General features: G+C 49.5%; 1 protein-coding gene across 13 annotated transcripts in view; it reads right to left on the bottom strand.

Moving 5' to 3' along the window:
• Nucleotides 1-15,062, bottom strand: part of AGAP1 (ArfGAP with GTPase domain, ankyrin repeat and PH domain 1) — a 617,831-nt gene that overhangs the window by 435,994 nt on the left and 166,775 nt on the right. The window contains exon 1 of one of the 13 annotated variants that reach the window (XM_017537723.2): nt 11,414-11,846. The exons of 11 other annotated variants lie outside the window; for them this stretch is intronic. The gene's annotated coding sequence lies outside the window, so the exon portion shown is untranslated. Of the gene's footprint in view, nt 1-11,413; nt 11,847-15,062 lie in introns of those variants that run through there. One more of the 13 variants, XM_017537724.2, reaches the window with a different exon arrangement.

Below are 15,062 nucleotides of genomic sequence, written 5' to 3'. Positions count from 1 at the left end.
CCAAATCACTAAGCTAAAGGGAAAATTCAAGCTGGAAACTGCTTAGTACAAGCCTGCCTCTCACTCTATTCAAAGTCATCCCTCTACTCACTGAGATAAATGCATATCTGATTGCCTCCTTTGGAAAGGCTAATCAGAAACTCAAAAAAAAAAAAACCTGGAAGCCCCCCTCCCCACTTTCTCTTCCATCATCTCTACTAAAAATATAAAAACATAAGCCAGGCATGGTGGCACACCCCTGTAAGCCAGCTACTCGGGAGGCTGAGGCAGCAGACTCTCTTGAACCCAGGGGCAGAGGTTGCAGTGAGCTGAGACCGCACCACCGTACTCCAGCCTGGTCAAAAGAGCAAGATTCTTTCTCAAACAAAACAAAACAATACAAAGCAAAATCCCCGAAAACAGAGTCCTGGCTCCAGATGCCTTATTCTTGGCCACCAAGCTAGTTCAGGGTAACAACGAAATACCCAGATTGAGGCTGGGCGCGGTGGCTCACGCCTGTAATCCCAGCACTTTGGGAGGCCGAGGCGGGCAGATCATGAGGTCAAGAGATGGGAGACCATCCTGGCCAGCATGGTGAAACCCTGTCTCTACTAAAAACACAAAAATTAGCTGGGCATGATGGTGCGCGCCTGTAATCCCAGTTACTCGGGAGGCTGAGGCAGGAGAATTGCTTGAACTCAGGAGGTGGAGGTTGCAGTGAGCTGAGATTGCGCCACTGCACTCTAGCCCGGTGCCTGGTGACGGAGCAAGACTCTGTCTCAAACAACAACAACAACAACAACAAAAGAGAGGAAGAAATACCCAGCTTGAAAGGAAGAGTCCACAATGTATGCATTGTCATTTCTATATTAAAACCAACAAAAAACCAGTGCCGATAGCGTTTTATAACACGGTGTAAAATATGCAAAGTAAATTAGACCCTTTACAGGATGGAAGGTATACACACACGGAAAACAATAAATTCCCCCCCCCCCGATACTGTAATTCCCACCTACTGATCTATTAATCTACTTTTACAAGTGAGTTAGAGTCCTAAATGCACGTTATTTAGTAAGTACTGGTCAGTGATAACTGTGCATATGAAAATTAAAACTATATTATATTTTTAGGTGCATATTGTACTCCACATTTATTTGTGAACTTGAAATCTAAGTCTCAAGAACAAGTGAACAAAGCCTTTAAACTTTTTTTGTTTTTTTGAGATGGAGTCTCGCTCTGTTGAGCGCAAGGGTGCGATCTCGGCTCACTGCAACTTCAGCATCCTGGGTTCAAGTGGTTCTCTCCTGCCTCAACCTCCCAAGTAGGTGGGATCACAGGCACACGCTACCACGACTGGCTAATTTTTGTAATTTTAGTAGAGACGGAGTTTTTCCACGTTGGTTAAGCTGGTCTTGAACTCCCGGCCTCATGATCCACCTGCCTTGGCTTCCCAAAGTGCTGGAATTACAGGGGTTAGCCATCCCACCTGGCCCAAAACCTTTAAACTTTAACAGGTCTTTGAAAAAATAATGGCTCTGCATGTGTCTGGCTGTCCACGTGTCGGTTATATTGGGGGGAAGGGAGGAGAGCTGGTGGTTCACCAGCTGGAGTCATGGTGGCAGGACAGAGCACCAGGTTTGCAGGAACCCCTCTTCCACTCCAGCGCCTGCTTCCTCCTTGGGAGCCACGCAGGAAGGCAGTGACAAAAGGGCTAAAATTCTCAGAGCCCAGGGAACTGCCCAGCTGAGAGGAAGTAGGAAAAACACAGCTGGCTGCATCCTGAACTACAGCTGTGAGCACCGTCATCCTGTCTGGGTTCACGGTCCCAGTGTCAGCTCAGGTGTTCAGAGGGGGAAGCTGGACCAGGAAGTGTGGAGTGGGACTCAGCTGAGCCTCTGAGCGCGGGCAGCCACTCTCCGCCCACCAGGCCAGGTGCTTCTGGTGAGGCCTGAAGATGAGGATCTGCATAAGGACAGCATTCCCCACAAGGAGAAGCTTGGGCAGGAGACCCACACCAGGAAGCTCCTGGCAGGCACAGCCAGCTGCACACACCTATGCAGGTACACTCACCACCGTCGGCACCAGCCAAAATGGATGTCACCTGCTCTCCTCCAAGGACAAGACGCCAGGAGAAGTCAGCCTTCTGCCCTCAGTGCCTCCCCACATGGCTTGCCGGCACTACAGTTTCTAACAGTATCTGAGTTTATAACATTATCTTCCATGATTAAGCCAGGGTGCTCTTTATCCACAGTAGTCATACGTTACTTACAGACGACAGTCAAAATGTCAGCTTCGGTACTACACAGATCCAAGTAACGCCGTTCGCATCATCATACTAGAAACCTAACTATTTGAAAATATGGAATTCAACAAATGACCTTTAGCACACTCCACTGAACAAACCTGATAAATAGATTGTGTCAGCGCTTTCTTACTCTGAAGACTGAAAGCCATGCCCAACAAGGACCATCTACCATTATTCTCTAAAATCTCAAGAGCACAGATTACTCTGCTTTCCAGGCAATGCTCTCTGGTGCCAGCCCTAGGGCAGAAAGCACAGCAGGGATTGTGAAAGGTAATGTCGGGACGTAGCACGCAGACTAGCTTTCCAAAATAAACGCATATTTGGCTGGTACCAGGAATGAGACGAATCCATATGCTACCAAGTAATCATTACTCCTCTAGTTCTACAAATAAAAGGGGTAGGAGGGGGATTAAGCCAAAGGAAAAAAGAGAACTCTATTCTCCCCATTTATAATTTTAAGGTAACAGTGATCAATAATTTTAAAAGAAGTAGTTACACTAAAGATCATGAGAAAATACAGGAGAAAGCAGTGAAAACAAAACACAAGGTTGGCTTATACTTGTAGCTCCGGGATATAAGAAATCCACCTGGGCAAATGCACAGCTCATATAGTTAACTATAAATGCAAATACAGCCACATATAGATGTTTCTATTTTTAGGCCTTTTGCAAACCCCGTATTACAGGTAAACGGAGTAAAGCAAAGAAAGATACGGTGCTGGGCTGCACGGTGACACATCTGTTTGCTGGCACGAGGTAGGCAGGGCTCAGGGATGGAGATGACTAGTCAGAGTCACCTCACTAACCAAAGTCCTGCTGTCAAGACTAAACCCACTCCACCGAATCAAGACACTCTGCTTTCTCCAGGTGGCCACTTAAATGTGTTCCAACAAGCAACAGAAAAACATTCTTTCTTTCTTGCCACCATCATTGTATGATCTACACACCTGAAATCAGCTTTTGAGTCAAGGCTGTGCACAGGGAGAATCCAATTAAGATCATGCCCAGCCACCACTCAGCACCTGGATACCCAGAAGACAAATGGCATCGGCACCCAGAGGGGCTTTATGGCCAAACAGGAGCCCAGGTAGCACTAGCGTGGGGCTGGCAAGCGGGAGAGGGAGAGTGGGGGCAGGGACTTTCCACCCAGCACCTTGCTTACTCCATCTTAGGCTGGCCAGCAGAATACACCAGGATCCCAAGGTGGAGGCAGGCAGGCAGGTGGGCGGGCGGGACAGTCCAAAGGCTCCAGACAAATACCTTCCTTTAAATCTGGTAGAAGACTACCCTGAGAGAAGACCAGGTACAAAAATCAAATCTTACATAAAGGACTCCAGACCTTGAAAACTAGGATGGGACTTGAAGACCACCCATTCCATCCCACACAACACACAGCACCCGTCCTGAACATTCCCTAGCCAACCTGAGTCTGGATGCCTCCAGTGATAGAAGCAACCAGCTTCTTCCAAAGTGGAATGGCTATGCTTGTGAGAAATGACTCCCTAATTCTAAACCCAAATCCATTTTCCTTTAAGTTTCCTTAACCAGTGCTAGATGCTGTCTTTTCTGTATCTGTTTCTCTAGAGCTAGGAGCGAAGCCTCCATGCTGCAGTCTCCTCTTCCAAATTACACATCCACAGTGTCTTCAATGAACTTGGCTTCCAGAGTGTTCTATGAACCATATCAGGGGAGCAGAGCAGACATCTACCAACAAATCCAAAAGAGAACAGACTCTCAGAAGGTTGGGATTCTAGTTTGGCAACTGAAATAACCGGAAGAGTGAGATATCCAAGTATCCTGGAGCTGTCAACGGGCCGCATTGGCACCAGAGGAGAAAGAGCTGGCGCCACGCAGGCCCACCAGCGCCATATGCGACGGTGCCCACTCGGAAGGCTGCTGCGCTGACACTACAGGGAAGCAAGTCACAGACACGCATCCTGCTTCGTACATTTCACAGAACTACTGGTTTGGCTTTTTTTTTTTTTTAATTGTAAAGAGGTAAGGGAGCAGAAAGGCAGGAACTGGATAAATATTTCTCCCTCACCTCCACCAACAGAGTTGATAACTGAGTGATTCTGATCCTGCGTAAGAGTCAGAGAGGGCAGGGGCTGCGTCAGAAAGGCTGGCAGCATTGTTCACTGAGTCAGTCTCAAGTGCCTGACAGTCAGCAGACCAGCTCAAAGAAGCCCTTGCAATGACAGGCACAGAGAATCGGTGGGAACACAAGATTCCCTTGACAATCATCTCAAACAAATGACCATCCACTCAAATGACGCCTCCAAAGGCCGCACAGAGAATAAAGGAGCGTTCCTGTGTGTTGACCAAAACACCCAGCACACGATGTCATGTGAAAGCTTGCACCTCACAATCACAGCAGAAACAGATTCAAAGCATTTTAACCATTCCCGACAAAGGACAGTTAAGGAAAGCAACCATCATTTTCCCTTCCCCTCCCAAAGACCAAAATGCATCTCATAAAAATTATCCTCATTTGTTGGATAAGGAGAGGCCGAAACAATCCCTTCACAAGCCTCTCACTGGTACGCCCTGGTACTGAATGAGACAGCAGAGTACTCCCATGTTCTGACCCAGGGAAGCGTACTGCCTGGTGAGCTTTCTGAGTCTTTAGAGCTGTTAGTGACGTCACGATTAAAAATCAATTAGGAAAATGAAAACGACAAAAGATTATAAGAAAACAAAGGACCAAGACCCATCTTTGAAGTAAAACTAGCTAAAGGAAATTATAGGAGCAGCTGCATTCATGTCTTAACAGGAGAAAAGAGAACTAGCAAAGGTGAATGCATGTATCCACAATGAGAAACACAGTTCTCGGGCTATCACCAACAAACAAGGAAACATCAACACCACAGCGGATTCTAATTTGGGCTGAACAAAACCTAAACCAAAACGATCATGGGCAGATGGTACTTCTTTCAAAACAATGAAAAGACAATAATCTCTCCCCTTTTTGCTAATCTGTTGACCTTAATACCAATTCTGTTCTTAATCACCTGGCGACCTGAGTGTAGCGGTACGCACTTGATCTCATCACGAGACGACCCTCAATAAATAAAACTTATTTCATTATTTTACTGACTGTGACATCATTTAAGTTAATATAATTGTTTCAAATCATTATAGGAAAACAAATTGACAATAGCCTAAAGGAGAATTCCTATCAGAAACAAAAACCACATACCAAAAATATTTTTCGAAAAAAACAAACAACGCTCATTATAGAAACAGTAACAAAAATAAACAAAGCTCATTTATAGAAATAGTAACATCCTGTTTTATGCTTAGTGTCAGCATTAGTTATAAAGATTTGGGGAACAGGAATAAATTCTTAGCAATTAACTACAAAAATCCCAACCACCTTGCTGGTGAAGTCTTCCCTACTGGTAAACTCCTACCAATCCTGCAAGACCCAGCTCATTTACACCTCTGTGAGGCCTTCATTAACTCTATCCCATTAACTCAAGGACATTCAATTCACTCTCTCTCCTAGTTCTCTCGTTAGTTCCTCTCACAAAAATTAGCTGGGCACGGTGGTGCACGCCTGTAGTCCCAGGCAAACGTTTAATAAAATCTATGTGCCAAGCATAGTGCCTATAACTCTGCAGTATACAGAGAAATGATACATGCTTCATGCCCAGGAAGGACTCACTCGTTAGAAGTGGCAGGCATGTATTTTGTTATAACAGCCAAAAGAAAAAAAAAGCGGCAGGCATTTACACTCTGGGACTAGCGCTCCAATGGAGATAGGCTGTGCAGAGTAGGACAGTCATTTCTTCCCTCCAGTACCCTGTGAGGCTGTGATTCAATCTTTTCCGTCTCCTCCAATATGCTACTGACCTCAGAATACAGGAGCTGTGCTCTAGTTAGCTTCAGCTCCCGCTGCCTAGTAAATGCAGAACACACCGTAGAAACGCCATGTTGACTAATGCATTAGAATGATAATAAGATTACTTTAAAAAGGCCAGGCCCAGTGGCTCACGCCTGTAATCCTAGCACTTTGGGAGGCCAAGGCAGGGAGACCACGAGGTCAGGAGTTCGAGACCAGCCCGGTCAACATGGTAAAACACCATCTCTACTAAAAATACAAAAATTAGCCACGCATGGTAGTGGGTGCCTGTAATCGCAGTTACTCGGGAAGCTGAGGCAGGAGAATCGTTTGAACCCGGGAGGCGGAGGTTGCAGTGAGCCTAGATCACACTACTGTACTCCAGCCTGGGCAATAAGAGCGAAACTCCATCTCAAAAACAAAATAAAACAACAATAAAAACACCACTACTGGTGCTATATAATTGGGTCTTACTGCTCCAAACAAAAGGTAATTGTTCATCATATAACCCAACAACTTGCTGCAATGTGACTGTTACAATTGGAAGACCTCTGGAGCAGATGTACTTTTGAGCACTGCCCGGGTGGCAGGATGTTCCAACCCAGGTCATCAAGGAGAAAAATGTTTACAGGTGGCCTGTGCTGAAACTCAGACTCCAACCTAAGGATATCAACACAGCAAGACAAGGCCACAGCGGTGGCTTAGAAGGTTCCTGGCTGACCTTCAGAGCAGCTCTTCCTTTTTCCCCAAGTACAACTGCTCTGTCTCCAGGAGATCAATGTTAGCCCTAAGCAAAAATAACGAGGAGTTTCCTAAATTGCTCTCTGGAGTCATTTACAAAAAGCAAGCAAACTCTATCTAGGAATGTTCAATTATAACAACAAAAGACTGTAGATAATCAAGTCTAATAACAGAAGACTGTAATCTGTTCAAAATGTTTCGAATGAGAAACACTGAATTACATAGTTGCTTTTCAAGTAAATGTCCTTTTCATTAATAAACTTAAAAATCAAAATGTATCAAGTTGTTTCAGTAGTTTTATTTAACTGCTGTGTCACTTTCTCCACTCAAGGTGGTTAATTTAAAAAGCAGGTCCGGTGTGGTAGCTCATGCCTGTAATCCCAACACTTTGGAGGCCAAGGCGGGCAGATCCTGAGGTCGAGATCGACACCAGCCTGGCCAACATGGTGAAACCCCGTCTCAACTAAAAATACAAAAATTAGCTGGGCGTGCTGGTGCACACCTGTAGTCCCAGCTACTCGGGAGGCTCAGACAACAGAATCTCTTGAACCCAGGAAGAGGGTTGCAGTGAGCCGAGATTGCGCCACTCCCCTCCAGCCTGGCGGCAGAGCGAGACTCCATCTCAAAAACAAAAACAAACAAAAGTCTATCACCCTACAGTAATTGAGTGATATAAATCAATGCAATCAGAAATTAAAGAACAAAGCCACTCATAAAATGTGCTGTCAAAAATCAGCTGTAAATTACTAATTTTAAAAGCTAACCTCAGTAAGAGGTATCAATGATTCACTTTATTACTGTAATCAATCCTCCCAGACAGCATGAGAACATAAAGACACCGAATGCTCTGGATGGGCATAGCTAGTGTGGGATTCACTCACCCCGAGGCTGGTTCCAGGGCTGGCCCAGACAGCATCCACTGGGATGCAGGGAGCATGCGCTGCAAGGGGACACTTTACAATGTCATTAATCATTTATTACTTGATCTTTTCTTGTATTAAATTATACTTGTGTCAATGGACTCTGCCCTAATACATGTGTATCAGGTAACAGGAAACTGCCCTTGATCTGACACGGGGTCTTTCCGGAATGTCTGCTGGCTCGCTGCTATCAGTTGCCAGCCTGACAGAGAGGGAGCAGCCCGGAACTTGGGGAAGCAACTGTTCTGTTAGGAGCAAGAACTGGGAAAAGCCTAAACAGACAAGTTCCAACAAGGATCAGAGAGTACAGGGAATCATCCAACAAAGGTAGGGGTTCCAATCCTTTCATCCTTAATGCCTTGAGTGAAGAATACAGGCAAACGAAAGACACACATATGTAGGAGCCTGTGTGTGCTTTAAAATAAGACTCCAGCCATCTTGCTTCCCTGTGCTAAAATACCTTGCCAGAGCCTAAGCATTTAACTCCAAGAAGCCAAATAGACTACTTAATGTAATGATTACTTAGTCTTCAGTTTCCTGTAGCCAATTCAAACACGCAATAGCTGTTTTAAAGGTGATGAAAAGATTCTAACAGAAGGAAAACCTGCACCAACTGATGTCATCCCTAATTTCCTTTGTATTTTCAAGGACTCCAAATTTTAACACATTATGGCCAAGATTTAGAAAAAGCCAGTGGTGCTTCTCATGGCGCTTAGCATGTTACAGATCTACAATAGTTTCTCAATCTGAAATCTAAAAAGGTCTCAGAACAGAACTTCTTTTCATAAACGGTTGCCAAATTATTTTGGTGGCAAAACCAGAGTCTGACTGTCATGAGGCTATTTTTAATCACTATTTCACGGAGTGTGGATATCTCAGGCTTTGTTGCAAAATACTAGTGTGTGATTACAGGGTGCCACCCAACCTCACAGGTAGTGTTCTGTAACACACACCATTTTACCTTCCTGAAATCCAAAATTTCTGAGTCCCGCCTGGCCCCAGTGGTTTGGGGACCTACACCCTATGGACATTTACAGGGAAACTGAGCTTGGGCTCTGCTGCAACTGACTGTTACCATAGAGACTCTAACCTAAATTCAAAATCTTATTTAAATAGCATCTGAATTCTGAATTTATGTCATAGGAAGCAAATGTGTAAAGACTGAGGAAGTATGATAAAATGAGAAATTGTGATACCTGTGGGGGGCTGCACATTTTACCTGTAACAGACACTGGTATCACCAAGATCCTGAGAATACTGACATTTCAGACATTTTAGCCAAAGGCAACGAATTTATACAGGTAAAAGATGTAACTTCTCTGAGCATGTGATTACCTAGAAGTTCAGAATAATGTGAGGCCCAGAGTTCTGACCATGTGCACTGGAATGCAGTTCATTAAATTTCCATTTTTTCTATACAACCCACAATGCTAGTATGTTATGTCTAAGACCAAAGTAATTCCACCCAGAGAAGGACTGATCACAAGGACAAACTGAGCATTACTCTAAACATTCCAACACACTTCACAGCCTTACTTCAAATCTACTATCAAACCATTTGACCAGAGAGGAAATACCCAAACCCTAAATGCTTTTAACTTGTATCAAGAGGGACCACAATGAAATGCGTTCTCTCTAAAGCATGTCTGTGCGTTTCTCTTTCTCCCTCTGTGATAACAAACTTGTCTGGAACCCAGGCAGCTAATTACTGTTTTCTTCAAAGTCCACAGAACAAAGATGCAAGCCTGCTATTAGAGAACTGGGACCTTCAGGCCTGAACTTCCTGTGAATGCCAATGATGACAGGATGAACTTTGTGCAAATCAATTCTTTATTTTTTTTTTCAGATGGAGTCTTGCTCTGTGGCCCAGGCTGGAGTGCAGTGGTGCAATCTCTGCTCATTGCAACCTCTGCCTCCCAGGCTCAAGCGATTCTCCTGCCTCAGCCTCCCAAGTAGCTGGGACTACAGATGCATGCCACCACACCCAGCTAATTTTTTTATTTTTTATTTTTTTTGGTAGAGACAGGGTTTCACCGTATTAGCCAGGATAGTCTCCATCTTCTGACCTGTTGATCCGCCCGCCTCGGCCTCCCAAAGTGCTGGGATTACAGGTGTGAGCTATCGCGCCTGGCCCATGCAAACTAATTCTTTTAACAAAATAACACGCATCACTTCTTAATATTTTAAGAGAATGCATGAAGAAGTGAGAAAATGGTTAGAGTAAAACACAGTGCCTTCTACAGTAAGTGCTCCAAGGGAAGTTAAAACAAGATGTGCTATGGCAAGCTAAACACTAAGTGTGACAACAGGCAACCATGTATTCTCCCTAGTGAAACAGGTCAGATTTTAACATCACTGCACATGCAACTGCTTGGTTTCAACCATCCTCTATCACATTTGGAAGATCATTAGAAGCATATTAAAGCATGACCATTTTAATAAGGACAGTCACTTCTTTGCATTGGTTGGTTTTAATACAGACTCTAGGGGCAGTCAGCCGACCAGTTAAGTCCACTTGGGATGAATACTCTCTCCAGAGGTGAGTTACACAGCAGCCTGAGCTGCTCATCAAAAGCCCACTCTCCAATTACCTTTATCTGTACCAGCCAAGTTAAGTAATTCAGATAAGAAAAAGGATGAATAACTTTTTTGGTGGTAAATGCACAGCCACATGTCTGTGACCACAGTATCTTCTAGCATACATCACCCTCCCACGAGAATAGGGTGTAGCAATCTAGCCCCACCTTCCACCCCAGACCTCCCCTCTGGGTGATGCGCAGTTGATCGAGCCTGTGTTTCGAGGTTTCTGGAGGCTCTGACCCCCAAATGCTACCAAAAGGTTAACAGATTCCTGCAGCGGAATAACAGATCTGGCTGGGGAACCCTCCCTGCAAGGTCCTCTGAAGGGAACAGAGACCTGAGGTTTCAGGAAAGGCCACAGGGCTGCGATTTTCCTGCCCCTTTTCTAGCCTGCATTATTAGGAAACAGAATCCGGTCTCAGACTCGCTCTCCCCATTTAGACGCCACCTGGCAGGGAGGCCATAGCAAGAGAGGCCTCTGTCCCGCCACGGCCCCCCCTGTAGCAAAGTGTCTTTACAGCCAGCTCAATACCGGGGACCAGGGAGTCAGCTGGGACCACACCACAGTATTCACAGATGGTAGCACCAACAGGGAGACTCGAGGCAGGAGGGGGCGCCAGGATGAATGCCGGCTTCTACCCAGGCAGCTACACCTGTGCGGCGGCAGCCGGCCAGCCTCGGCTCCCTGGGGCGGCCCCACAGGTGTCGCGGGCAGCCAGCTCAGGACCCGCTCCCGCAGAAGGCCAAGCCAGCACACGAAGGAGGCCGGCATCGCATGGCAGGGCGACCTCTCCCCGGTCAAGCTCGGCTTGATGGAGGTGGTGGAGCCCGAGGGGCACCAGCACGCACAGCCAGGTGCAGAGGCAGCTGGAAAACCCAGGACCGCTGCGCCTTGCTGGGGAAAACCGCAGTACGCGAGTTCGCATTCTTCAAGGCCACGTGCTGGCTCCCGACCCGAAAGGGAGGGTCCCGTAGGCGCGGTGGAGCCGGCCAGTCCCCACCACGCGCCCCCTTCCGCCCCGGTACCCCCGGCCACGCTGCCCACCTCTGCGCGGGGAGCCATCGATGCTCTCGGCGCTGGACGAGTGCGTCTCGGCCGGGGGCCGCCGCAGGCTGAAGTAGCCGCGCGGCCGCGAGGCTCCGCTCCGTGGGGAGGGCCCACCGCCCGGGCCCCCGTCCCTGCGTGCGAAGATGCCGCTGAAGAAGCGCAGCAGCCGGTGCTCCGAGGCCGCGCCGTGCCCGGCCGCCGCCCGCGCGCGCTCAAGCCGCTGCAGGTCGCTGTTGTCCAGCGTGCGATTTTTGCTCTTGCTGCGCTCCCAACGCTCCAGGTCCGAGAGCGCATCGTTCTTGCTAAGCACCTCGCCCACGTCCAGGGTGTTACGCTTCTCCGAGGAGGGCTGCGCGGCGGCCGCGGGCTCCAGGGTGTCCCCGGCCGCGGCCTCGTCGTCAGGCGCCCAGGCCAGGCTCCCGGAGCTGCTGTGGCGCCTCTCGCCGCCCAGCGCCCGGCCCCGCGGCGCCTCGGGCCCGCTCCAGTGCCTGAAGCTCAGGCTCCGCCGCAGGGGCGCGGCCCGGGCCCCCTCCATGTCCGGGCTGCGGGGCGCAGGCGTGCCGCGTCCCTCCTCCTCCGCCGGGGCGCTGCCGGCCAGGTCCGCGGGCTCCAGGCCGCGTGCGCACGGCCGGAGCCGCCCCAGCTCCAGCTGCCCGGTGCTGCGGGTGCGGAAGGTGCGGAAGTCCCAGGCGCGCGGCCGGCGGCCCTCCGGGTCCTCGACGCCCTCCGGGTCCTCGACGCCCTCCGGGTCCTCGACGCCCTCCGGATCCTCGGCGCCCTCTGCATCTTCGGCCTCCTCCTCCAGCCGCCCGGGCGCGTCCGGGGAGCGCGCGGGCCGAGTCCGCCGAGCCGGGCGTGGGTCGGGGCCACCGGGGCCAGGCGCGGCCAGCTGCTCCTTCCTGACCATGGTGACGGAGATGCGGTAGACGGTCTTTCTGGGGGGCATCCCGCGCGGCATCGCGTCCGCAGGGGGCGACGCGGGCTCGCCACTGCCGTCCAACAAGTACATGTCGCTCGCGCGCTGGGGCCCCGCCGCATCCAGCGAGCCCGCGGGCTGGGGCGCGAGACCAGGTGGGGAGGGCGGGCGGGCCAGAAGTGTGGCCCACGCCCCCCCGGTCGCCGAGAGGGCCGCACTCAGGCTGCGGAGACGGCGCCCCTCGCACCCGCCGGCCCGTGCGCCGCGCCGCCCGAGTGCCGGGGTCCGGGCCCGGGGCGCTGAGCCATGGGCCGGCGGGGCAGGCGGGGCAGGCGGGACGGCTGGTCAGGCGCGAGGGCGCTCTCGCCGGCAGGTGCGGACGCCGTGCGCAGGGCCCAGGGCGGGCGGCGGCGCCCGCGGCTTCATTGTCTACGGCGCTGGGCCCGTGCGCATCCTCCCGCCCCGGCTGCACAGCTTGGCGGTTCTGCAGCCTCCGCCACTCCCTGAGGCCCGGGACGCGCGGGCAGCTGCGCCGGCTGCGGCCGAGGGGTGGCGGGTGGCGGGTGGCGGGCGGCGGGCGGAGGTTTAAAATGGAAATGCGCGCCGGGGCGGGGCGGGGCGGGGCGGGCGGCAGGGGCCGACGTGCAGGGACCGCGGGCCGCGCGCCCAGCCGGGCTGGTCGAGTCCCGGGAGCGCGGCGGCGGCGGCGAGCGCGGCGGTGGGCAGGCCCAAGCGCCGGAATGGATCCGCGCAGCGCGGACCGGAGCCTCCGGGGGCCTAGCCCAGGACCAGTCTGCACCCTAAACCCACCACACTCCAAGACTTGGCCTGCAAAAACAAAACGAGGGGCATCTCTCACCTGTTGCGTGTTTATGTGAGGCATCTTTCCTCACCATGCAGCCTCGAAGATGCAATTCAAGAGACTTGTTTAAAAAACAAAGTATCTTTGGTACCTGTTACCCCTGACCTCACCTAGGAACAAGTGGGCTTCCGGGAAGACAAGAACAAAGAGATGTGACTGCGAGGGATGGGTGCGGTTCACATCGATGCCCTCCCGGCAAAGGGCCACAGTCTTCTGTGGCCTGTCTCCTAAAATAATTCTGTCCTTATTGTTTGTATTTTCGATTAGCAATAATCTCACCCCAGATGAACCTCCATGGTTACAATACTGCCTCTGTGCAAAGCTTCTAAAATAATCTTGTAGGGTTATTTTACCAATGTGTGGGGAAAGATTCTTTAGAGGTAAGCACTTGCTCCCCATGACAGCAGACAAGAGAATACTGCTGTTAACGGCAAGAACACTGCCTGCCCACGCCAGGACTGTCCACTGACAAATCACCTGCTTGTCCACCTGTAAAACAGGGGTGCTGATAGAAGCTCCCAAACTTTCAGCATTCCTGTGAAGACTAAATTGGTTAAAATCCTATGTGCCAGGCATTCTGTGTGCATGCTAAATAGTCACCATTAATACTGAAAACTGAACTTCTCTTCCATCAAATCCCCCACTTCCTACCTGGTGGGCTGACAGATACCAGTCTCAGATGTTATCTGAGGCCACACAACATTTAGACACAGCTGATCAACTTATCAGTTCCTCATGCTGTCTTAAACACAGATGTATTGTTGCAGAGTTTCCCTGATGAAAAGTTTCAGAAGGGAAAATGCAATGTCCCCTAATCACAGCATATGCTTCCATGACCTTCTCCGGGCCTAGAAATGCCACAGCTTGCTTCAGGCTGTTGCTGGGCAAGGTGCTGGTGGCCAGGCCAGGTGGGAGCATTACTTTAGGATTCGCTATTTGCAGGCAGAGATTGTCAGGTGCCAGCTTTCCGTACTTTAATCTTATTTTGGAGGTACCTATTGTGTTCATGGCACTGGAAGTGGCATAAAAATGAACTGGGCAAGCTCTCTCTTGAAGGAAGTTACAGAAGTTACAGCCGAAATCTGGATTTTAGGACAGCTTGAAATTTAGTATTCAGATTTAATGAAATAAATCAGAGTGAATGCTAGGTGATTCACCTCATTTTTTTTGAAGGGATACTTTAAAACACACCTGCCCACCCTCTATGTCCTCCACCCTATCAGGATTTTCACCATCACAGGGTCACACCTCAGTCTACCGGCTACTCAAACTGTAAGGGCTTTGAAAGTGCTACCTCTGGTATGTCCTCACTGTAAGGAGGGGTCCTCAGGACAGAATCATTTTACCTTTTGAGTTTCAATAAAGAACCCCCAGCCTCTAGAGTGGGAGCCAGGCGGGATTCATCTGTCAGAATGCATCCTAGCCCCCGTGCAGTTAGGGAGATGCAGAGGCTGGGAGACAAAGGGCGCTTCCCCCAGGGCTACAAAGCTTGTCTGCAAGGGTCAAACCTGGAGTGTGGGGGTCACACTGCCTGTGTCCATTTTTTTTTTTTCTCTTAGTAAGCATCAGCATTCTGCTTTGTTGATAACAAAGAACAAAGTAAATGTGTGAACATTACTGAACTCCACACAAATCAAATGGAAATGTTATCTTGACATTTGCAGTTAGCATTTTTAGCAAACTTTCACCGAGTTACTCATTTTTCTATTGGTTCAATTATTCACTGAATATATATTGAATACTTACTGCAATGCTACACAGTGACAAGGCATGGGTTCTGCCCTCAAAGAATTGACAAACTCCCGAAAAATGCTAAGGCGAAGTAATTTTACCACAAAAACACAGTGAGGGAGATGAAAGCTTCACGA

This window comes from Cebus imitator, unplaced genomic scaffold (assembly GCF_001604975.1).
Source record: "Cebus imitator isolate Cc_AM_T3 unplaced genomic scaffold, Cebus_imitator-1.0 Scaffold106, whole genome shotgun sequence".
Lineage (NCBI taxonomy): Eukaryota > Metazoa > Chordata > Mammalia > Primates > Cebidae > Cebus > Cebus imitator.
The sequence above is the reverse complement of the archived record's forward strand: the minus strand, read 5'-3'. Positions and strand labels throughout refer to the sequence as shown.